General features: G+C 40.0%; 1 long non-coding RNA gene across 1 annotated transcript in view; it reads left to right on the forward strand.

The window, feature by feature from the left end:
* The first annotated feature begins 669 nt into the window (after positions 1-669).
* The window catches only part of LOC104693141, a 28,640-nt gene continuing 5,730 nt past the window's right edge, over positions 670-23,579 (forward strand). Inside the window, exons 1-3 of the long non-coding RNA XR_752494.4 lie at positions 670-778; positions 20,267-20,356; positions 22,457-22,594. This is a non-coding gene — a long non-coding RNA (uncharacterized LOC104693141). The remainder of the gene's footprint in view (positions 779-20,266; positions 20,357-22,456; positions 22,595-23,579) is intronic.

Below are 23,579 nucleotides of genomic sequence, written 5' to 3' on the forward strand. Positions count from 1 at the left end.
GTTCAATAGGAGACGCTGCCTGAGCGACGCTTTCTCCCGGGTCAATTAAGATACGCGTTGGAAAGGTAATAGAGGGAGACAAGCTGACTTTCAAAGCCTCTATCAGATAGTGAGGATGGTGTGAGCATCCCTGGTTTACAAACCCAGTTGCTGTCTGGTGCCGGAGGGCTGCTAGAGCCTCCCAGAACCCTCCAAATGCTGCTCCATGCAGCCAAACCCAGACTGCCAGGCATCAGATGATGCCAGGCAGCAGGTACGGTGAAGAAACCCGAGATAATGATTTTATTTGTTCAGGACATTTAAGTTTTTTAAATTGGCAAATTAAGACAACATAATTAGTTAACAACACACTGCGTTTGCTCAGCCCGTGTGTCTGAAGAGCTGGCATCATTAAAATAACACCTGTGGATTATGTCTAATTACCGAATTTTTGAGACAGAGGTATACATTTTAATTTTCTGCCTTTTAAAACTGAAGTCAGAGTTTAACAAGTTGATATTTATGAGAGAGGAGATTTTAATTTGTAACGCGAGCAGCGGGTTGGTTTTTTTCCCCTAACAGCCACGAGGTGGCAGAGCCCGCCCGCAGATCGCCCCGAGCCGCGCCGGGGCCGGCGGTGGGGCTGGGGATCGGGATGGGGAGTGGAATGGAGACGGGCGTGGGCCGAGACCGGGGCTTGGCTCGGGGTCGCTGCAGCCGGGGCGGAGAGTGGTGTAAAAACAAGCAGGAGAAATGGCCAGCGTGAAAAATGGTGATGGAGGCAAGAAGACCCCTTCAGGTACGGTGCTGGGCGGCGTTCATGGCTCCCACTCACAAACCTAGGAGGAAAATTGCTCGATGTAGAGAAATAAAAGGTTCTTGTAAGTGGTGGTGTTAGGAGAAGGGATGAAGGGAGAAGGTGTCTGTATGATCTCTCACCACTGTCCCAGCGTATTACATCTGGCGTGTGTGTGACTGGGAATGCAGTGTTCAGTCACTGCCTGCCTCTCTGCCTGCAGCCCCCTTTGCAGCTTCGTTAGAGATACTGTAGGGTTGATAAGTTTCTGGGTGAGAAATGTGGAGCACAACACCCCCCCCCCCTCCTCCCACCCACCCCCAATCAGTAGTGCACAGCATACACCTTCTTTGGCATACTGCAGATTGCAGCAAAGTAGTACCAGTCATACAGGGATTGATTCTGGAATGCCCTTTCTGTAACAAATTTGGGGCAGAGATTGGCTTTGTTTGTGTTCAAGGCAGTGGCAAGTGTGCTGGCAGTGCTTAAACAACACGTGGCATTTCATAGTGGAGCCTAATTTTAAGTACACTTCACTGATACACTGCCAATAGATTAGCTTGGGGGATCCCACCAAATTATACCCTGTAGCTTGTGATAAAATACATTTTCCGAAGCAACAAGCATTTGAAGAGAGGAGGGGACGGCAAATACACTTGTTCGATTACCCATTTAAACAAAAAATATCCTTTCAAAGCATAGAAAGGAACTTGGCAAGTGAACTGATGGGAAAGACCAGATTCCCTGATGTGTAAGGGGACTGCTGCCTGTGAGTGCCAGGTCCTCTGTGAAATGTCCCTTGCAAGGGATGCAAGGAATCTCCTTTCTCCTCAAATACAGGGATTTTCTAGACACCACTGCATCTCTGTGCTGCCTTATCACAATACAGTGGGTAGTTTGGAAGAAAGGAGTGATCAAGGCAAAGCTCTGGTCTCCTGTAGCAATTACAGTGTTCCTGGTTGGAGCTTGCACAGAACCACCATGAAGGAGCTGTCAGACAGCAGCTCTGAGAGAGCTTCTGCATGGCAAATTGGAATAGTGATTGAGGCACTGATAAACTGGTTGTCTTCCCTGGGGGCCTGGGGCTTAGCGCCAGATTGAACAGCCAGTGTGTGTATAGCTGTCTTTCCCAAAAGAAGAAATAGGGTATAACAGTCCCATTGCTTCTTGTTCCATCAGTACAGCATTTCATCCTGCATTTTCTGATCCTGTATTGCAGGTGGGTTTGGTCATTCAGGTACAAGTAGCACGACAGAAACCTGAAATCAAGCTCTTTCTTCTTCTTCTTCCTCAGAGACTTGGGAGAAAAGATGAGCTCAGAGCTTGTGTGCATCTACAGTGCAGCTGCTGACACCATTCCAACATCCCCACAGGCATCAAATATGCAGATGATTGCAGCCCAAGGACTGTGACTGGCACATGTGCACCTAGACCCTAAATAAACCTCCCATTTCCAGGGTGTGAGGCACCCTGAAGTGAGTTCAATCCACTGCTGATGCTCTGTTACTGGGCTGCTAAAGGTGACAAGATCCAATGGGACAGCAACACAATTAATTTAGTATGGCCCAAGGTTTAACATACATTCTTTAGGGGTTTGGTGACCTTTTTTTTTTTTAGTCACTGTTTCATATTGAGTATTTATTCAATTTTTCATACTCTATCATGGACATTTGTGACAACACAGCAAGTGTTCAACAGGCATTCCCTGGCAGGAATAGCACAGCAATGTTCAGATGGAGCATGAATGACATCAGAAGCTGAAAACCACACCAAAACTTGCATCAGTGTGGAAGCAAGACTATTGGCCAGAGCTGCTGGCAGAGAAAAGACCCCCTTCATAAAATACCATTTGTAACCTGTTGTGCTTGGTTTGCACTCCCTCCCAAATGCTGAAATGGTAATCAAAATACTTGCAGTCATAACCTGAATTTTGAACAACTTTTGGAACTTGCACAGGAAAATCAGTCACATAAAGGTTTTTTAACAGGAAGATTGGGGGTTAAAAAATTACTGAGACTAAGCAGAAATAAAACCAAACATCAGACTATATCACAATCAATCATTTCAATGTATTTGAACTCAGAAAATACACATTTCATGCTCTCACTTGGACACTGGAGTTTTGCTTGTAAGAATACCACTAAAAAGTAGTTTTATTTTACTGTGAATAGCTCCATGATTTCACTGCACAGCTTAGAGCTTTGTAATTAAGGCACCTTTTCTTTTCTTTTCTTTTTCATTTTATTTAGCAGCCACACTAGTATTTTGTTCCTATAACTATAGGATTTCAGCCTGTATTTCTTGATCCTGAAGATAAATCATCCTGGGCAGTGCAAAGAGGTTAGACATAGATCAGTCAGGAATTAACAGGCTAGTTAATTTCAAGTGATTGAGCTTTGAACAGCATTTGGATTTTCCTATGCTAAAGCATCTCAAGTTGTAAATCACAGTGGTAAAACACAGCAAATCTTGAGGGTATATCATTTGCAAACCTTCCCTAATGATTTTAAAACCTCCCAAATGAATTGGTATATTGACACAACTCTGTCCACAGTGGGGAATATTTGTAGTTCAACAGCTATAAATCCCAGAATAGTTGAGTAATCCTATACTTAAACCAACTCTGTAAATGTTATACATGCCATTGTGCATTTTTCCAGCTGTATTAGCTTATTTAATAGCTCTAACAGAGAATTGCCATCTATTATTGCTTTGTCCACTGGCAGGCTCACAGGAAGGGAAGCTGCGACTGTCCCACTCTGTTCATGGACCAGGTACTAAATTTTTGTGTAGGGACCCAGCTGTGCACACTGGAGGAAGGAACTGGGAGGTTTCTGTTCCAGCTCTGATGGGGAGTATAGGCATCAGTTTTTTATAAACATATTGTTGGTTTTCTGCCTCCTGAGAATTCAACTTTTCTGCCTTATTGCAATCTTTTCTTTTTAACACTGAGTCCTTGCTCTAAGCATAATCTTGGAGGAAAATAAAATACTTCCACCATATATTGACAGCTGGTAATTTATACTATCTACAACTTGAGCACAAATAGGTACATCAGGAATGTTGCCAGTATGAAAGAGACCAGGCGCTGACGGAAAAAGTGCAGATTTATGCTGGAGTTTAAGGTTCTCACAGTGCAGAATTCAGCTATGGTAGTGATATATGTTGATAGATTTAAAAGTGGCATTTTTTGTTGTGTGAATAAATGTAGCATACTGCATATAGCTGCAAAAGAACGTTTCTTCCAATGAAATTACATACATAATTGATGCTATGGACCTCATTATATATGAACCAGTGGAACAGTTCTGAACTACTCGAGCCATCTGTCTAAACAAATCAATGAGAAATCTTGGTGATCTTTACCAAAGAAACTTCTTATGATCCAAATATAAGTCTTTCCTGTTAAAAACTATGATCTTGTTGCTGCTTTTAACTTTAACATATATAGAGATTGAATTAATACAGTAATGGCATCATCAAACTTCCCTGTATTGTAATTACAAAGATATGGTAGGGGTATATCCTTTTTCTAAACATTGTCACATCATTTTATGCTGATCCCTGATCCCACTTTCAATATATCTAGGATTATCGTACTGAACAGTACATAAAGCAAACATTACCTGCAATCAATACTATAAAGGCCTGTCTGAGTCAGCTGCAAGTGCACTTTAGAAACTGCCTCTTCTTAAATCATGGCATGGCAATGGAGATCAAACAAAGCACTAAAGATGTTAGTCCCTGAATTGCATCTCAGGGTTTCACAAAAGGGCATTTATAGTGGAAGACCCGGCCAAAAACTCACATACCCTGGACTTTAGGAGAAATATCAAAGTCTGTTTATTCATCCTTGTGCTCAAATGGCCTGATCACCAAATCTCACTGAAGTTAATGAAGTGACTCAGGTTATAATGGGTTTGGATTAGAAATTTATTAAAATAAGTGTAAGTATTTCTATTTCACTAACATAAAATTTCTCTCTAAGCAATTACACCTCTCAAGTCCTTAAGATGTTTAATTTTAAGGGTATAATTGAAGTTTATGAATTGGTTTATGTACTGAGAATGTAGTGTTATTTTTTGTTTTTGCAATCTGTGGTTTTTTACCACCTATCTGTGTAAATAAAAGCCGTGTATAAAGACACTTAGGTATTCTCTACTATTTGCACATTACTGTTAATAAGTACAGAAAATATTGCTCTTTCCTCTTCTTCTCCAGAACCATTCTTGAGCATTTTTCTTTACTATGCAGGTAATAGCAAGAAATAAAATAAAATCTGATGATAGTCTTTTTGAATTAAAAGATACAAATATCAAAAATATTTCTAATCAGAAAGGAAAAACTGGGTAAACTTCTAAAACTACGCGTAAAATCTCAGATGAATTGTAGATACGTTCACTGAGGACATATGTCCGAATTTGGGAGAAGGTTGCTTACGCTGAAACACTGAGGTGTACATAAAGTTCTCATGTTCTTTAGCCCTGGTCAAAACAGGGAAACTTTTTAATTTCAAACTGTGCCTTGCAAGTTGAAAGGGCAACATTATTTTTAGTGATGGAACTACCAGAAAGCATTTGTTAGAGTGCTATAAGCTAGTCTCCCTGGAGTTCCCCCTGAGAAGGGCTAATCTGCATGACTAATAGTCAGAATGTAATTCCCCCCCCTGGGCAAGACTTCCCAATGCACTGACAGGCCTTTCTCTGGCTGTTGCTTTGAGTGGTGTCTTCTCCACTCCCTCTGCTCCTGAGAGAATAAAGCTTAGTGGAGGACAATAAAAGAAACAGGACATCAACACACTAAAAATCTCATGAGGGATAGCAGAAGCCCAGACATATGCAGGTTTGTCTGCATCACTCAGAGAGAAATAGCTCATTTAGGGGTGTTAAGGTGGAATATTTTAGACTTTGTTCTCAAGAAAACATATCTTTTGTGATTGTGCTTATTATCTGTCTACCCATTCCTTTTTTTTTTTTGGCAATGTTGATCTTAACATGGCAAAAAATAAAGAGTAAAAATTAAATCCCTTCATATTTCATGAACATAGACAGCTATGTAGAGAAAGGGGGCCCAAGTAACAGAGAGAGAAATGCCTGCAAGTCAGTTATCTGGTCTATTTTACTATGGGGATGCCCATCACCAAACCCATCAGTCAAAACACACCATAAATAGGAGCAGAGCTCTGCAGACAGTTAAAGGTACTGTAAGGAGAAAGTGTTCTGAGTGACATCCTTTAAAGTTCAGAGGAGAAAGATCTCCATTTTGCATAGCAAAGGACTAGTCATAATCGATTGCTGTCAGCAGAAACAGGTAGGCAGACAGGACAAATGTGGAAAATAGCTGAATAATAGGAACAACATCCAGAATTCCAGGAGAGAAAAAATATCTCATAAAAATTGATGTAAGATATATGAGGAGATGCACCCACCAAGCTCAGACATGAATCTGCACAGACACTGCTTCTGTGTACCTCTTTTACAAGAGCTGCAGCACATTATTGGTTTTGACCTACACCTGAAGAAGAAGAAGCATACCCCATAAATGATAGTTCCACATGAGAAAAACGTAAGTTACCTTGGCATTTCTTTCTACATTTGTTGTTGGACCAGCTCAATTTGTTACCAGTTACAGATCCAGACAGTCTGGATTTTTGTATCAGTCCAGGCACTGCAAAAGCACTGGTCCCTCCCTGAAGCAGCCTTGCAGAAATCCTTTTTCAAGAGTGAATGTGTTTATATAAGACACTACAAAAGCAAAACAGAAGAAGAGCATCATACTAAACTGCAACTTTCTTATGAATCTCTGCTTATGAGTTTTCTTTAAAAGAGAGCACAGAGAGCAAAAGAGCTGTTTGTTTGTAATGTAATGCATACTAATACATAAATTTTCATTAATACCAAGAAAATCTCCAATGACATGCTTGTTTTTCTCTACCTTTTCTTTTTAGCTGAAAGTGACTGAACATTAAGAAAAGTGGGAAATGCAGTAATTGCCGCAACAGTGAAGGTTTTCGTTTTCTTTAAAAGAGAAATTATTTCTGACAGATTTCAAATATTACTGTATTAGGAAAAAAGAAGAAAATGTCCCTTGGATTCCTTGTATTCCTTAAGCAATTACAGTAATTCTATTAATGTGTTATGAGCTGCTTTTCTGATTTGAATCAACATAATTGCACTAATTTACTAGCATTTTCAGATTTCAGTCTCTAGTTCCCGCTTAAATGGCTAAGATTTCAGTGTCTAGCTTTTCATCCTCTTTGGTTTTCTTATGTGGGAGTCACCTCTTGGCTATCCACAGAGAAATATTCCCATGTTCTGTGAGCATAGATTGTGTGGCTAGCATATGCTTTTGTGCATCAGATAAAACAAACCCCCCCATGAGGCTAACTGAAGATGCTAGCCACATTTTCCTTGTCTATCATAATTAATACTATCACCAAAGCCTTTTATTATCACCAAATGCTGGGGAAAGTCTTAATAAATAGTGGACTCTCAATTACTTGCTCTGAATTTATCACTGTGCACAGTTTTCATTCCTGTTTGCAGGATTTAATGCAGGTATAAGCTGTACTCAGTCCAAGAGGACATGGAGAAAAACAGTTCCCACATACCCTTTAGTAGTATTTCCTGACTCCTTAGCCCTGGTTAGCCTTCCTGCTGCTCCCTGCTGTATCACCTCAGAGAGAAGACACTGTACTCCTCGCAGTCTTTACAGTCTTTTCTGTGGAGGACTTCAGCTTTATGCAGATGTTTGATCTACCCTGCCCTCTGACCTTAAACTGCCAGCCAATCTAGACAGGTTAGGGCTGCAGAACCAGAAACATTCTGAAGGTTTACAGCTTTGTGTGGATTTAGAAATTAGGACAGCAGAAGATGCAGAGACTTTGCCATGTCTCACATTCAGAACATATCAGCAATTTCCAGCATTACTATGATCTCACTGGTGGTATACAGCTGGAAGACCAGAGTCCAGATCTCCTATCAATCAACAGTCACTTCTGTTGATAATACAGTCCCAGTGCACAAATATCCTGAGTCCAAATATGTGCTGTTCAAGCTGATGCAATTTGGATGAGTCACCATCCCTGGAGGGTGATGTGATGTGTAGATGTGGCACTTAGAGACATGGTTTAATGGTGCACTGGATGGTGTTAGGTTAAAGGTTGGACGTGATGATCTTAAAGGTCTCTTCTAACCTTAATGATTCTCCGATTCTCTGTGAGGTAGCTACCTGCTCTAAATATATATCAGTATTGTAACAACATTCAAGATACCACACTTATTCCCTGTTTTTCTCTGTTCTCTGATTATTACACCAGCTTTGCTGTGTGCCATGTGTTTATCCCCTTCTTCCAGTACCTTTCATAATCACTCTGGAGAGAAAGATAGATTAGTGTTGGACACAGCTCTTCACCCACTTCCTGATTCACAAAATTTATGCCATGCCAGGGAAATGCTGGAGCAGACCCACTGTGTATTTTAGGTCAGTTGGTCCCTGGAGGAGAACCTGTGGGGAAGAGACTCTGGGCAAAGGAAACAGAAAAACATGGACTGGGAAGTAGTCCTTGTGCTATAACTTCCACCTGGCATACATTTCTCTCAGAACAGGTCTTGACAGCCTGATAATATAGAGTTACTGAGATGCAGTAGACCCTCCTCCCACTCAAAGCCTTATTATACCCTACAGACCCCTTTGCCTAAAGGTTTACTCTTATGCCTGATATTGTGAAGAGTTTTTTTGGGTAATGTTGTCTGGAAAGACTTTAGTAATTAAGTAATTCTTTCATAATTGTTAGATTGCACATTTAGTATTTCCTTGGCTCCCTGACTACTAATGCTTACTATGCCAAATAGCTCCTTTCTGAAACGTTTGTTGTGGCATTCAGCTGTACTCTCTCTTGTGGTCTGAAAGAATCTGGACCATGTTACTTTTCATCAGAAATGCATCCAGGATTTTCTAGGATTTGGGAGAGTTCGAATTTGAGACTCAGGTTTTGCCTGTTAGAGTGGCCCCTAGGTGCCAAAGGGAAAGTCTGAGTTTAGAGCTGCTGCTGTTCAAAGTTTGACAGTATTTAAAGTGGGTGTTTCAGGCCTAACTCTGCTTGTTATATTTCCCAAAGCTTTCCAGCCATTGTGCATTCTGTGCTATAATAACCAATGCTCTAGCACTCGCCTGCACTACTTATAATGCTCCCAGTGCTACTTGACTCTGCTACTAAAAATGCACCTGATGATAGTGCCACTTGCCCACTACTTCCTAATGCACCACCGGTTGGCTCATTACTGGATGCCTGGAGGCAAAGCAAACTGTTCCAGTCTTTCTCTCCACCTTGGCAAAGATAAGGATAGCATAATAAATACCATTCAGCCATTTGATTTCCCAGTTCCACTGAGTTCATGCATTTAGAATAGGTTGTAAATTCTCTTGAACACAATCACCCCTAGATTATCACTGATGCACAGAACACTGAACTTTGTGCCCTTTATTTCAAAACAAGAACTGTCTTCAGCACAGCAGCTCAGCTCAGCTGCTTTCCCATCTTCATGTGCAATAGATTGTATCTTTAACAAATTATTAATGTTCCTATTACAAACTGATTTGATTTATATTTTTGCTGTTAGCAATGGTCTAATTATTTTTGTATTACTGTGTGGTCATCATGATAATTGTCCTCAATTTACACACTGACTAAGCATTTACTTTCCCAGATTTAGAGATTGTGAGATTACTGATGAGAAAAAGCATAGAATGTAGAAGTTTAATATAATTAGTTGTAAGGGAAGTCTCTAATAAGGAACCATAAAAACTCAATTTTCATTGAAAGGATCATTTTACACTGTATGGCTTCTGTGTTGGCTTGTGGGGTTTTTTGTTTCTTTTTTTCCCCTAGGAGCAGAACAAGCTGATCTTACTGTCACAGTAATTTTATTTGATCAGTCTATTTATATGTGCTTTGTAGACTTTTGGCTTGAGCAATAATTTGTGGAAGCCAGTGAACCATTTTCAGGACTGAGACCTAACTGTTCTGTACATCTTATGATATTTGAGGGAGAATAAGAGATCCTGGCCCTGCCTTTTTCCACAGAGCCAGGATTTGCTTTTGGATTGACAAGATACACACAGGTGTGTAAAACACCCACCAGGGAGAAAAGGGTGGATAAGATAACCACAAAATAAACAAATTATCACAGAAGAAGTCTGAGCTTGCTAACAGCTTGTCCATTGTCTGTAAGCTCTGTAGGTTTCACCAGGGAGTCATGTTGTAAATAGTGATTTGACAGTAATTATGTGGATTTGTGAAGGAATGTTTGCCATGCATATTGAAGGTGGCAAGTTAAAACCTGAGCTCATCACCCAAAGGTCTTTTTATAGTTAATAGAAAGACACAAACATCTGTAAAGAGGAATTCATCTGGTCTTTGCTAGATTTCTGTCTGAGGCTGAGTACTTCCTGGGAGGTGTTTACTGCTCTCCGTAAACTCCAAGGAAAGCAAGAGTTAGACTGTACTTAGACAATAGGAGTTTAGATGCCTAATTTGCAAGAGATAAATCCCACCCATAGATAGTTTATATTACCCACCTTCACTAATAAAATAGGGTAAAATACAATGAAAGGGAGTGGGGTTTTTTAATAGTTTCCAAGCAAAACACAGCTGTACTACTGGAGCGCTGAAAGATTCAGCTCACTGTTCTGTCTCCATGAGAAGATGCTTCTTCTCCATAAGAATCACAAAATTTATAAAAAAAAGGCTTTTAGAGAAATCATTATTAATTCCATATAAGAAGAGTGTTATTTCTCCTACATTATACCAACTAAATAATCTGAAATCACTCATCTATAAACATTCTGCACAATGATATTCAAAATATTTCTGTATTAACCCCTTTTTTAACAGATTTTGTATATTTTTAATATATTTGCTTAAGTTAACCTATAAATTCATAATGGTAGATTTTCAAAACTGCAGATTTTCATCATGTGACATCAGAACAACACTATTTAGGAAAACAGTGCAGTCTGTGAAGGAGCAAGTAGTTGTAACACAACTCCATTAATTAGAAACATAGTTTGACAAGTTATAACCCTTCTTCCTAATTTTAATTCTACCTGGTAGATCTGTAGGAATGAGTTATTAATGCTGATACTCTGAAATGCCACTTAGGTCTTGTGTAATCAAAGAACTGTATTCTCTCAGAACACAAAGGAACCCCTAGTGTGAATTTGTAATTAACACGCTGAAGGGAATGTTTCCACCCATGTACTGAACACAGTTGTTGGGGCTAATAAACAAGCACAATGGATTCATCCTTTCAACATGATCAAAGAATACATAAAGATACAGGCACATGTAATTTGGGGAAGCGTGGAGACATTGCTTAGCATAAGCTTATATCACAAGAAGGATATTATATCCGTGTTTTTGGATATGAGCAATTTCCAGAAAAGATACAAAACCATCTTGCCTAGGCTGGAAGAAAGATGCACTGTGTATTAGACAAAAGATAAGGCAGCACGTTTGGTACAAATGAAACCTAGTACCACTTTCTAGCTATTGGAAAGATTGGGAAGACTCATGAACTAACTGGAATCTTTCTAGCTAATGCAAAGGTGTTAGGAAGAGAAAATGTCTTTTATCAGATGAAAAAAACAGGCAGCTTTCCAGGCACAATAGTCTTCCTAGATCATTTCAGGCTCATGAGCCTATCTCTTGCTTGGGGGTTTGGATTTTTTTAAAAGTGTATCAGTTAATAATAAAATATTTTGGTCCATACAAAAATTGCTTTGTTTGTGTCCTTAGGACACTGTGATTACTATGTATGCCGCCCCAATGGCTGCCTTAAGCAGACTGACCAAAGGCATAGATTGTCCTATCTTAGTTATGTCTCAGTAAAATACAAGTCAAGCACAAAAATCACTGATGTTTTTATCAAAAGGTGAACCATGGCCAGGGGGTGGCCTCATTTAGCTATCTCACATGAGAACAGTGTAAAAATGCAAGAGACTCGTCTTGCCTGATAGATTTGAGAGTAGGGTGGCTACCCTTGTTAGCAGATATCCTGCTGACAGAAATACCCATCATTTTTGAACAAAGATACAGTCCAAAACTGCTGACGTGCAGCAGGACCTATTCATAACAGCCTGTTGCCTGATTTTTGTAATCTCAACAAGAAGAGGTCTTGTTTTTATAGGATAATTACTATAGATTAGTTACTACTGCTTAATAACCAGTGTTTAAGATCCAGTCTAGAAACAAAATCAAATTTAGATGTATTTAGAGATGTATGAGAAATCATACCATTGAGTTTTCTGGTTATTTTTAATATTTTTCCCATGTACACTTGGTTATTGCCAACATTTGCAGAAAAAAGAATTTCCAGACTTAAAAAAGTCCAGTTTCTTCCCTTGAATAATTTCAAGCCAAAATTATTCCAGAAGTCATATTCAGTTCTCTTAACTCTTGGCTGTTGTACCAGGATCTAGGGATATGACCTGTCTTTAAAATATCTACAAGTTATCAAAATAAGAAATCCATAACATAACATAACACATACTGGAAATAGGGAAAGCTGATAAGTTCTACTTGTAGCTGAGTGGTCAGCAAAGGACTCAAAAGTAAAAATGTATTTGAAACCCTCAATAAACCCATATCTATCTATCTAGCAGAAAGTTAGCTAGACAGTTTCTTAGGTTTTGTTTTGTCGTTTTTTTTTTTTTCCAGTGTAGAGCATATTATCACGGAATCTAAACACCTAACACTCTAAACAACATGCAAACTGAAGAAGCTGACAAAATGCTTGCCTGGAACATTGCAAATCTTGCTATTTTGTGCTATGTTTGCAAGCTCATGCATGAATGCTCTTCCCATATTACTGAGCTTTTGTTTGTTAAGATAGTGAGGATAAATGAGGAAATATATAGTTTGTGACTTGAACTGAAAGTGCAGAAATATTTCCAGTGTTGCACAGTGCTATTTATTTTTTATTTTTTAACATAACGTTTTATGGTAATGAGAGGAGTTCATGGACATTTCTTTCTCTGTTTTCCAAACCTGATTTTATTTATTAATAGTTTTAAAATGTCATGAAGCCTCAGTTTGCTGTATATGACATTACTTCTTCTGAAAAGGAGAGCATGTAGATTGTTAAATTATCAATGCAATTGGTTTATTGTTGAAACTAAAGAGACCTGAAAGCAAAGAGGAGCCTTGGGGAATTTATAGTAAATCTAATCAGGTATAGAAGCATTTGTAAATCTCAGTGCATCTTCATGTTATTCTTCTTTGTGGTAACCATATTTTCAAGAAAAAAAGTTGTGGTACTCTGTTGCAAAACTAAAAACAGTTATTCCTTTTTCTCCAACAAGGTATACTACATATGCATATGTACTCCCTCTCTGTCTCTCCTTCCTTCCTGTTCACACTTTCTGAACAATATTGATTGCTTATTTTGTAGGATCCCATAATGGCCTTTCTTAAGCAGAACTCACTCTCAAAGTGGCATTCAGCTCCTGAAATTAAATGCAGAAGATGGACCACCTTGCTATAAAAGCCACTACTCCAACTTTGAACACCTCCAAATTCTGTATATTTTCAGTTTGGGAGCCTACACCTGCTGCATAAACTCTGGCTGGTGGGTTTGCTGTGGGCCACCAGAAGGGCTCAGGCTGCATGGCAAAAATGCACACTACCTCTTTTTTTTTTTTTTTTTTTTTACCTGCTCTCTGGCCCTCTCTCAGGCTTCAGCAGTTATGTACCTCAGAGTCAACTTCACACCAGTGGAGAAGAATCTTCTTCAAACAGTTTTGCCATCTGTGAGATCCATTTATAAGTCATTTACCTCTGCTGTTCTAAATCCATCAGCAGTTATGCACATGGATAATATTATGGACTGGGCTATATCCTTGAATGGGTAGAGACACTGACAGTTAAGCTACATAAATGCCAAGCTGTTTGCAGCAAGAAGGCTTTAGCCTTTAAGACTTTCTGGCCGGGATGATGTATAATGGATGCTTTTTTATGGTTCTCTGCACATGCCCTCCATTTTATTTAACATCCTACTTGCCCCAGTTTATAAATGTTCACCTGGCACAGTGATGGATACACCTCACTCAGGAGCCAAGTGAATGTGGTACCAGAAGTCTTTGGATTACGGAACACCTAATGAGCCCACGTGCAATTAGAACAAATTCAGAAACTATTGGTGGACAAGGAAAATGAAAGAGTTGGAAAATTCTTGTTTGGCCCTGTTGTTATTATTCATGAGCAGAGAGAAAAGATATGTTTGTTACAATTGCATTGGTGCTTATCAGCAAGGCAAACGTTTTTAAAACAAAGATTAAAAAACGACATTTCCAGTTCATAAAATCACATCAATTCTATCTAGTTTTTATGGTATATGTAAATTATGTTTTGGATTTGATGTAATCTACAAAAATATGATTTAAATGGTTTTTTTCTGTTTTATTTCATTCTATCAACCACGATAAGATGACATCCCTGAACTGAAAAACCATATTCATTAATAAATAGTCACATATTTTCAGTAACTGCTTTGAAAAAGATGTTTTTTATCTAAACAATGAAGTAAAAGCTTCATAGAATTTCCTTTCTGTGCAAATAGGATAGAAGTTTTCAGAGTTTGCAGTCTCCACTCAGTGCACACAATTTCCACAAAGCCGTGTTACCTCCTACAGAGCTTTGCTCTCAGGACATGCCTGAATCAGTTGTTCTCCACTCTGCATGTATCCTTTCTGTCTGTACTGGCAAGAGAGCTAGATCATCCCCTCCAGAGGCAAACCCAACATCTATAGCATGAATGTCTAGCTGGGGTCACCCTGCACAGTGCTCCCAGCATCTCTTCTGGTGGGGTGGTCCATGCAAGGGTCTATATTTTTTTGTCTGCCTGTTTGTGCCTATTTGTAGGACTGGAGATCCACTGGATTCAGAGGAAAGATAATACAGCTTCAGTTTGCTGTTTCCTAGGAGATTCGGTCTAGAGTAATAAGGGCTGCTGAACCTCTTTGGAAATCCTGGTCCCTGGTTGAACCAGCAAGACCTGCTCATGCACAGCTCCCAGTTAGCAAGCCTGGCACTGCTGGGGCTGCCTTAAGGGGATGCCTTGGTCCTCAGTGTATCCTGCTGAGACAACTGAACTCCTCAGGCATGGACCAGGGACTACTGAGGAGAGAGAACGGCACACAAATTCCAGAAGAAGCTAGAAGCAGTGACTCTAGCTTATGGTACAGATACAGATAGAGAGAAGCCATACTTGGTCTGTCTGAGAAAGGTATTAGAAATGGCCCAATAAAACCTGCTAATCTTACACTAGTTTTATATGAAGCTTAAGCACACCTTTTGTATTATATTTAAATATATGGAGATGAATGAAAAAGAGGATAGAATGGCCTGTGAATTAGCAAGTGGATTGCATCTAACTGAACTTTGATAACTGTGCTTGTCTAAAAAGATCATTTTAGCACTTAATGTATTTGGATTCAGTGCTGTAGTGGTTTGGTTCAAAATATCCATTACTTACTTATTTTCCTTCTGTGAGATAAGAATTAGGAGAAAGCAAAGCAGGCACAAAACTTAAAAGAATATAAAGAAGTTTATTAACTGACCTAAAAGAAAGAAAAGAAGTCAGACTAAACCTTCAGAACACTTCTACTCACCTTTCTCCCTTCTCCCACTGGCAATGTAAAAAGACAACCCGTGAGATTTTCAGTCAGTTTACCACCTCTATAATAATCTCTTTTTCAGTTCACTTAGGGAGAGGAGTCTCTTTTGTTCATGCTGTGGAGACATCTCCACAAGAAACAGTTCCCTCATGGCTTCAACGTCACAGCAAGACAGCCGCCCGGGTTGGTTCTCTGCTCAAATGCGAAAGTCCCTTCCCTTGTCTTACAGCTTTCCCCACAACTGTTTTTGAGGGTCCAATCTTGAGCTACTGGGGTACCATTTTAAGGTTGAGCTGTTCAGAAACAAAGGTTCTCTTCACCTATCTCTGGGAGCATCTTCATCTCTAGGAACAGAGGTCTTCTTCTTCCCTGGGAGCAAGGGTCTTCATCACTTTCATCTCTCTCTCTTCAAGCTTCTCATCAAATCACAACTACTTCAACATTTGCTTATTCCAGCACAGGTACTTTTGCTCACAATTGCAGTTTGAATGCTCCACCCCCCCATGCTTTCATGAAATTACAATGGGTACTCTGATGTATCATAGTCCATCACCATAGCTTTACAACAGAATTTCAGCTTCTAGGTTTGAGGCATCTCCTCTTTCTCCTCTCTCGGGGTTTCAGCTCTTCCTTCTTCACTGACCTTGGTGTCTTTATGGTGTTTTCTTCATGTGCCTTCACCTTTCCTCTTCCTCTGACTCGGGAGAGGATTGATGTCTGCAGGCTTCATCTGTGCTGGAGAATCTTACGGCACTAAAAGTGTTAATCTCACCCAGGCCTTGCAGCTGGAATTCGCTTATCGCTGTTGGTCACACGATCTTTGCTGGGCAGTGGCCTCAGATGAATTTTGGCCGCACTGGGTGAGGGCCGGCCTGGCCTGGCCGCGCTGCGGGGCCGCCTGCAGGACCAGGGCCGCGGGTGGAACAGGGCCACGCGGCTCCAGGGTGGCTGTCTCCCGGCCAGCCCGGGCCGCACTGAGGGGGCTGTGCCGGGTGTCCAGCGAGCAGAAGAGGCTGAGATCTTCAGCCAAGCCACACCACGGCTGACCTGGCCGGGCTGCGCAGAGCAGGGCCTGGCCCCGCTGGGCCACGCCATGGTCCCCCAGTTACCTGTCCGAAAGCTGGAAGCAAGAGAGCTTTTCCCGGGGTTTGTTCGTTCTTAAATGTGGATCACAGAGGCGTGTCAAGCTTCTTAAGTGGCTTAAAAAAGTTGCCAATATTCAAACTAGCCAGTTGATTGGTTCTATTGGGTCTGGAGGAAGCTGTAAGCACCTCTTTGTGAAGAATCACTTCCGTGACTGATGGAGCCCTCTTTAACTAAAAACCCAAACTATGCTAAACCATGACAAGTGCGCATGGAAAATCATTGCATACTGGCAATAAAAGGTAGATTAGCACAAGATCATAGTGTGTGAACTACAAAAATTTATGCTAAAGTAAAAATAAATAGTTGGCTGTAATTCCTCAAGAATCAGAATCAGACACAATGCTATGAAAAATATCAGCAATGCCTTGTATACAAGATATAGGAAAGTGTTAATATTTTTTTCAAGAAATACAAATGTAGGAGACATTAACAATATGGAAGATGATCAGAATATCACATGGGAAGAAATGGATAGGCTTTAGAACTGGGACAAGGTATGTCATTTAATTAGTTTGAAATGCGAGCTAATGAACATAGGGAGCAATGAGAATTTCTTCAATCAGAAGGCCCCCTGGTTGGAACAGGAAGACTTAGGGGTATTAGTCAGTCGAAGAATTATTATGCACCACCTAGGTGCATGTAGCAGTAAAAAATGGAAATACAATTCTCAGATGTATCCAGCGAGGCTTTTGCAAAACGAAAGCATTAAGTATTAATTATAAGTTGCACTGTTGAGACATTATCTGGTATGGAGTTTAGAATTCCAGTCATAAAATCTCAACAAGTTAAACTCCTAATGGAGCAGGTGGAGAGAGGAAAAGAGTTAATAGCACTGCTGTAGGAGCAGGAAGCCTATTTTGTGACCAAAGCTTATGAAAAATTTTTAACGTAACAAAAACAAGAGTACTTTTGGTCTATTTGCATAAAGATATGATAAAAGCAGATAAAAGTAAAAGAAGGCCCATTAAAGCCAAGGGACAACTTTGACCTAAATAGGACATAATAAATATGGTATCAAAATTAGAAAAAAAAGATGTTCTACAAAAATCTTATAATAGAAGTAGTGGTGGCAAAAAAAACCTGAATTAGTTTAAATGCTTAATGTTATCAGTAATGTTATCAGTGAGAAGGATTTGATAATGAGATTGATTATGGTGAAGGAAAGCTGGAGGTGGAGAAGTATCCCAGAGCAAGAGAATTCATGTCGAAGTTGGAAAAATGAAGCCAAAAAAGATCTGGTTTTAATAAGACCTGCCTTGTCCTTATGCATATAGACTGGTCTGTTGAAATCAAAGTAATGTTTAACTGGACAAAGCAGCAAATAATGAGTAATGAGACAAACTTTTCTAGCATGGTCGAGGCAGCACTGCTCTGTGACCATGCCAGGCAGGACACTGTCCTCTGACTGCCCTGCCACCACCCAGCCTCCTGGAATCCCTTCACCTGCAAGTGGCCCTGACATTAGCAACCCTGACAGACTTTCATAATCTAGTATTACTTCTTTCACGGGAAAGATATTTTCCTGTCTGGGGACCATCAAAGATTTTTCTGTTGTTCCTTTTTAATCTGTAAATCCAGTTTTGCTCAGTGTTGAGGGGCATCAAAAGGGTAGGTGAGCAAGGAGTCTGGATGTGGGTAGGATGTGCAGAGAAGCCTGGGAGCTGGGAAGCGCTCTGGAACTCTCTTTGGCAGCTGCCTGTCAGGTCAATACTTGATGTCGTCTGTCAATAGCAACCCAGAAAATATCTAAGCACGTGAAATCCAGATGGTTTCTTCTGAGCATGCAACCTGAACCAGTTAGGATCACTGAAGACACAAGCACTTCACAACACAATATGCTAAAGCTCTCCCTGGTACGCAGAAGAGCTGAAAACAATCCGAGTGCTGATAAAGTGCTGGTGGATATATCAGGGTTAGCAGAGAGCACTGCAATTCCTCTACAGTCCCAGGAGCTGTGATGGCATGTGTCCTGTGTGTTTTAAATTTTGCTTTGAATATTCCACATAGCTCTATTTGGTACAGGCTCCCCTGCAGTAGCACTCTTATTTCAGCAAAAGCAGTACAGAAATGATTCACATTCCTGGGTAATTTCCCTCTGTGCTGTTGCACAAAAGAGGGAAGGGGAATTCATTTTCCTTTGCAGCTACCAATGCCTGAGACCAATGAACTTAAAACAAAGATATTTTTTGCTTCTTCTCTTTCTCTCTTTTCCCTCCTGTAGTGTAATAAAAGAAATCGTATTTGTGCAAATAAACAGCATATTGCTATAACATTTTCCCAGTTCAAAGCTTTTTCTCAGAGTGCTTTTTTTTCCCCCTGTGAAGATCTACAGGATTATTCGGGTGTATTAGAGACCCCCTCAGAATTCCTGTATGTGGACTACAGTAATGGGTTCGACATAAACCAAAGAAAATTCTAAGTATGCAGGAAATATTTTAGTGAATTCTCCAAAAGCAAAGTCTCTTCTAAATAGAAAGTTACTAAGGTCTCAACAAAATAACTTTTACAAATCAATATATTTATTTTTTCTGAATTCACACTTGTTTAACAGCTGAGTGTATTTTTCTGTTTTTACTTGAATGCACAGATCATATGTTAATATTTGGTTTATGTTAATAAAGATGGTATTTGGATGATAGTGAAAAAGGAAAAGAGGAACCAACATAAAAAGAAAAACGCTGCAGGGGAAACAAAAGATCAAGAGAGTTGGATCAATTTCCTGTTAAGTTCTTCAGGAGCATTTCCACTGATTTCACTGAGTTTAGCTCTTGTCCTTAGTGGAAAAAAAGATAGTGAGGTTCATTAGCAGCTTTTATTAAATAAGACTTGTTACCATAAAAAGTACAGTCCCACCTTCCAAAGAGCTATGTGGAAAGAGAAGACAGGTATTACTTAAAGGTTGTTGGGGGGTTTTTGTTGTTTGGGATTTTGTTTGTTGGGTGGGTTTTTTGTTTTTGTTTTTTTTGTTTGTTTGTTTTGTTTATTTGTTTCTTTGATTGGTTATTTGCATGTTTGTTTTGTTTTGATTTGTTTTAATGCAAATACTTTGAAACCAAAGCTCTTTTTCGTCAGAATTGCAGGAATGCCTCTGGTGTGGAAGGTTTATTTACCTGGGTCAGAAAAAGAGGCTATGAAGTTCCCATGAGCTGAAGGAAAGGCACAAAATCCTGTTTCAATCTCCTGGACCTGGCTTCATAGTTAATATGTTCCCTGACACATTCCTTCATGATGAACATGGGTGTGGGTATGATCTGGAGCGGCCCTGAGTGCAGAGGACAGATGAGCCGTTCCATTTGCAGGAAGAGAGCTTAGCTGCAGGGATGCCGACTTTGAGTTGTCACTTCCCCTCATGGCCAGAGGAAAGACAGCTTGACTCATTTCATACACTAGTATAGACATGCCCTGTGAGTTCTGAAAACTAAATGTTTTACCACTTAGTTGGCTTTTCTGCATTCTTGCTGCCAAAACTCCTGCCTGTTTTTAAATTGGCATAACATTAATCATTTCAACATAGCAAATGCTTTGCCAGGACTGAAGGTAGTGTCCCCTGACACAGCACTGATTATTTATTTTAAACCTTTTTCAGCATCTCTTCTTCTGTCTTCTGTTATGTCAGCCCTTTACAGTGTCATTTTTCTAATAAATTAATTTATTATTTTGAATTCACAGAAGTAAAATATGAATAAGGTAGAATGAAGCAGACAAACAAACAACCAAGAAAGGATGAAAATTGAAAATTGTTTGGGAATACATTTTGAAGTAAGTGGATTTTAAAATACCCTCTTGCTTGTAGTGTTGCTTGGAAAGGAGTGACAACCCCAATATCTCAAAAAATACAGAACAATTCATGCTGCAAAATAATAGTGGAGTTTTTACATCTTCTAGATTCATGGGTGAAAGGGGGATCTGCATGATGAGAAGTTTCAGGGTGTGGAGAGAGGGACTCTGACCTGATATTATGACCCAGATTACATGGTGAGATGTCAAAATGTAGAGAGTGTAACTACTTGGCTTTTGGCTTGAGGTTTACAACATGAAGACCTCAGAGACAAGGATTTCTTCTGGCTTTAGAGTAATTTTCCCTTTGTCTTTGGCTACAGCATCCACATATTCCTTTGATTAAGTGAGAAGTGAACATCAAATGCTGGGGAGAAAGAAGCATTGCCATGCAGCTTTTGGAGTTGAGCTGAGATTCCCCATACAAAAACCTCTGCAAGGCTGAACTCCAGCAACTGTCCTGCTTTGAGAGTGTGGGTCCGATGTTGCCTGTTACCTGTAATTTAGACTGCAGATGTCAAGATAATGTGTTTCTAGGTGGAGTAAGAAAAAGAGGCGTGGGTGGGTTACCAGATAGGTGATACCTGATTTAGTTATTAAATTTGGAAATAATTAATATTATTTCTTTTATTTTAAGGTTGTTGAAAAAGAAGTTTAGATTTTTTAGGGTCTCCCAGAGGTAATGAGACTAATTCCAGTGTGTGTTGTACACTCTGTATTTTAGAATTAAGCTATAAGGAATGGGTACCTTAGTATCATAGCCAACTAATCAGTAAATGTTATAGGAATTCTGAATGGTGCTCACTAAGTCCACATTTCAGCAGCCTGCTCCCATTCAAAAACATTCGGAGGGTGAAAGGTGCCAAGCACCTACTTTTGTCTTCTTGACTTAACCCTATTCCTCAAAACCTTGGCTTTAGGTAGATAAATACACACTGCAGTTTTGTAAGGCATTGATCCAGGGCACTGCTGGATGACCTTGGCTCCCATGGGAGTCAGGGGTCCTGTACATACAGCACGGCACTAATGCCCATGAGTAGTCTGATTACAGAGAAATACACAGACGATGGCATCAGCCCCACAGAGCCCCTTGACTCCACAGGGATAGAGAGCATTGGGTCCCTTGGAGGAATCAGCCCTGAAGACCTGGAATTGTTCATATTGCCACTGACATACTCTGGCTATACTGAGGAAAGGAAGGGAGAAAGGGAGGAAGGGAGGAAGGAAGGGAGGGAGGGAGGGAGGAAGGAAGGAAGGGAGGGAGGGAGGAAGGGAAGGAAGGAAGGAAGGAGACAGGAAGGGAGGGAAGGAAGGAAGGAGAAAGGAAGGGAGGGAAGGAAGGAATTCGGAAGGAATTCAGAAGGAATTCGGAAGGAATTCGGAAGGAAGGAAGGAATTCGGAAGGAAGGAATTCGGAAGGAAGGAAGGAATTCGGAAGGAAGGAATTCGGAAGGAAGGAAGGAAGGAAGGAAGGAAGGAAGGAAGGAAGGAAGGAAGGATGGCTCAGGGCTTCAGAACATCCTGGTGATAGAAGAAAGGACTGTCTATTGCCTATTCCCCCCAAAGGGAATAAGGCTGCAGAAAGGTTGTAAAGCTGCCATCCTCTTGCAGCAGCTAAAGCAACAGCTGTGCAATCCAGCTCAGACAAGTGTTCTCAGGTCCCATTTCAAGGGAAACAGACAATGATAAATTGAATGAAGCAGGTGAATTGGTGAGAGAGAGTGATCGTAGAAACAACATGCAGTGGGGCAGAATAGTCCTGCAGCTGTCTCTGCTTTGTCTCCTTTTTCCAGCAGCTGCACTTGAGGAAGGATGGGACTTAGGTCTCAGTAGAGATGGTAAAGGCTGAGCATTACTTTGCATTAATGTTTTTAAACTCCTTTCTCTCTTTTTTTTTATTTTTTTAGTTGACCTGAGCCTCAAATTCTCAATGATCTTTTTAATATCTGAGGAAAATAAGCAAAGCACTTACACTTATATCAGTATAAATGAAAGCCATTTCTTTGGATTTTTGTTTCTTTTTTGTAAGTATTATTTTATAATTTAATTTCTCTTTTAATCCTGCTTTGTTTCACTTGGCAGCTGCAGCAATACTTTCTAGCTTCTGGCAAGGAAAACAGATGAGCAAATATTCTCTGTCTTGAAGTTAAATGCATTGCTGCAGCAACAGGCCTCTCCAGCTTTCCAGCTCCCATGAATCCTGAGCCTACTCTTAAACTGGTAAGTCAGCAGCCATGCCAGCACAACACATTGCCAGAATTGTTCAGTCAGGCCAGTCTATATTGATTTATTTTAAAATGTATTCAGCATTAGTTCCTCTGTTTTCTGTCAGTTAGCGATACTGTCACTGCTTTGATTCACCGTCCCTTCTACTGCAAATCGTATGAACACATTATCAAGCGGCCAGTGCACCTTGGATTTGAAGCTGACAATACAGGATCAATGTCCCCGGGGTTCAACCCTGAATTTCAATAATTCAATTAAATTCCCTGAATACTGGATTCAGCTCAGATCGATTCCACATTGCTTGCATGTTCACGTACAAGGCATCCTCCACAGAGAACCTGCATATAGTCCCCTTGTTGGTATATAACAAAGGGAAAAGGGAAGATATTGAACTGGAGGAAAGATAATCAAGCATTGAACCTGCTAAGCCTAACAGTAAAAAACTGTTCTCCAGAATTCTGCAGCAGCAGAAGCCACTGGAGGATAAAGTATGTAAAATTGGGGTCCTATTAAAAATGTATAAACATATCCAGGATTAGGTTTTAAAGCTATTGCTACAGGTATGAAATGAGCTTAACTTAGAACTCCTGGGTTCCCTCTAGGCTCATTTACAGCTAACCAAGGGAAAAAATAAACTATTTTATTGCTTGAATAATTCTATGCTACCTATAACAGTAGTTAATAGTTAATAAGGATTTATGCCTCTCATAACTGAAAGGTGTATCTAGTTTCTACAAGTGGGTATATGCAGATGCTAGAAATTCATCACCCATACTTTGTTCACAAACAATATAGAAAGAAGGAAGAAGAAAGAAAGAGTCTTTGCAAGCCACATATTTGTGACTAGATAGAAGGACTCTTTAAAGAATGCCCAATCTTCTAGGCCCAGCTCGAGACATCTCTGGAGCTGTTGCTTTGGATACAAAAGCCTACAATACAGTACCCTCCATCATACATGGTGCCCTGTGTGAATAGTTAT

Source organism: Corvus cornix, chromosome 1, assembly GCF_000738735.6.
Source record: "Corvus cornix cornix isolate S_Up_H32 chromosome 1, ASM73873v5, whole genome shotgun sequence".
Classification (NCBI taxonomy): domain Eukaryota; kingdom Metazoa; phylum Chordata; class Aves; order Passeriformes; family Corvidae; genus Corvus; species Corvus cornix.